The sequence below is a fragment of the Galeopterus variegatus genome, unplaced genomic scaffold (assembly GCF_000696425.1).
Source record: "Galeopterus variegatus unplaced genomic scaffold, G_variegatus-3.0.2 Scaffold3611, whole genome shotgun sequence".
In the NCBI taxonomy this organism is placed as follows: domain Eukaryota; kingdom Metazoa; phylum Chordata; class Mammalia; order Dermoptera; family Cynocephalidae; genus Galeopterus; species Galeopterus variegatus.
The window spans coordinates 19,410-21,794 of NW_007729722.1; positions in this window are offsets into that span (position 1 = coordinate 19,410).

A 2,385-nucleotide genomic window follows, 5' to 3' on the forward strand; every position below is an offset into this window, starting at 1 on the left:
CGCGGCCTTGGTGTTATCAGCACCGCACTCTACCGAGTGAGCCACGGGCCGGCCCCTGTAAGTGAATTTTTTAAAGGATTTCCATTTGTAAAAGTTAAAAGGAATACTCAGGTATAAAATTCAGTGGGTTTGAAAACTGAATTTGTTTCAGTTAGCTGTAGGCATACACCAGTACTTAGGTAATTTCAACACAAATGCACTGAAAGGATATATCAAGAAAGGATAAATTAAGAGGTCTCCATATAGAACTGGCGGCATGATTTCGGTCTAGGACTTCAGAAATCCAATTACCTTCAAGACAAAATACTAGATGATGGTAACCATAGTAGCTTCTATACATTGAATGGCCACTTCTCATCTGTCAATACAGGAGAGATAAGTTTAAAATAAGCCTTTATAATGCCCAAGCAGGGGAAAAATATATCAGCAAAAGTACAGTGAAGCTTTGATAAAATATGAGCACGTTGCCACAGTGTAACTCTCCCTTCTTTTCCATCTCATGCTTTGTCTTACCTCTTTTTATCCTTCCAAAATCTAGCAGTAGTGAAGAGCAGAGAACCCATAAGTAGGTTATTTCAGAAATAAATGGATTCCTTTTTAAATAGAGTCTAAATTAAATGAGATATTTAACTCTACATCTAGTTTTCTTCATCCTGGGATAGTTAAAATGACAAAAAATAAGGCCTGGCAACTGATATGTCAATATATTTTGTATCTTTGAACTTAACATTAACTTTTAAAAATATACAGAATCAAACCCTAAAAAGCACATTCTATGCAATGCTGAGACTCCTGTGAGTGATGTATGTATCTAATGTTTACATTTTTTTTTTAAAGATGACCCGTAATGGGATCTTAACCCTTGACTTGGTGTTGTCAGCACCAGCTCTCCCGAGTGAGCTAACCAGCCATCCTATATGGGATCCGAACCCATGGCCTTGGTGTTATCAGCACCACACTCTCCTGAGTGAGCCACGGGCCAGCCCTAATGTTTACATTTTAAAATAAATCTTCATTGTATGCAGAAAGAAGATAAAGAGCGTTGAAATTTTCTGAACTTGATCCCTTTTTTAATATAAGTAGATCAGCCAACTAAGTCAGAACAGAAACAATCACAATATGATAACATCCAGTTATTATCATACCTNTCTATGCAATGCTGAGACTCCTGTGAGTGATGTATGTATCTAATGTTTACATTTTTTTTTTTTAAAGATGACCCGTAATGGGATCTTAACCCTTGACTTGGTGTTGTCAGCGCCAGCTCTCCCAAGTGAGCTAACCAGCCATCCTATATGGGATCCGAACCCGTGGCCTCGGTGTTATCAGCACCACACTCTCCTGAGTGAGCCACGGGCCAGCCCTAATGTTTACATTTTAAAATAAATCTTCATTGTATGCAGAAAGAAGATAAAGAGCATTGAAATTTTCTGAACTTGATCCCTTTTTTAATATAATAAGTAGATAAGCCAACTAAGTCAGAACAGAAACAATCACAATATGATAACATCCAGTTATTATCATACCTTGGGACAAACAACATAGGTGATTAGTTGGTGGGTTTAACGTATAACCAGTAACTATTATTTCCTTGCCAGTGAAGTATTCTGCAGTTCTTTAATTGAAATTTTAGCTAATCCTAACCTAATTAACACAAACACTACTTTTCCAGATCTCTTGTGCTTTACATTAACAAAGTTGTACAATTATCAGTGTCCTGCCACAGTTCAAGGTGCAAATAAAGATCTGTAACACATCCCCCAAGCACAGTGCTTGTACCCCATCCCCACCCCCACATTCAAGCAATAAGAAGTTCAGAGGTTCAGTCGATCTCCTCCAGGCTCTAACCCCTGTTAGTTTGCCAGAGGTCCCTGGTGCTGACAAGTCTCCTCAGAGGGATTCTTTTACAGCTTGGACCTTCCTTAGTACACAGACGGCAGTTGGGGGAGGCAGGTGCAAATCTATCCAAAGTACAGAATCCCTATAGCAGCTAATCTTCTGGGGTTTATTGTTCCCAAGTAAACAGGGCAAGATCTTTGGGATCTTTCAATCCTTTCTCCCCTGGAAGAGATTTGGGCAAACCAGGACCCCTGCTCAACATTGTGATCAAATCCCCCTGGCAGAGGCACAAGGCCACCGTGTTAATTTCCTAGAGCCATTGTAACAAATTACCACAAACTGAGTGCCTTAGAGCAACAGAGACTTCTCAGATGCGAAAAGTCTGAAATCAAAGTGTCAGCAGGGCCACACTGTCTCCAAAGACTCTAGGAGAGAATCTGTGTCACACTTTTCTTTTAGTTTCTGGTGTTGCTGGCAATCCTTGGCATTCTTGGCTTCTAGATGTATCGCTCCAATCTCTGCTTCTGTGTGCATGTGGTCTTCTCC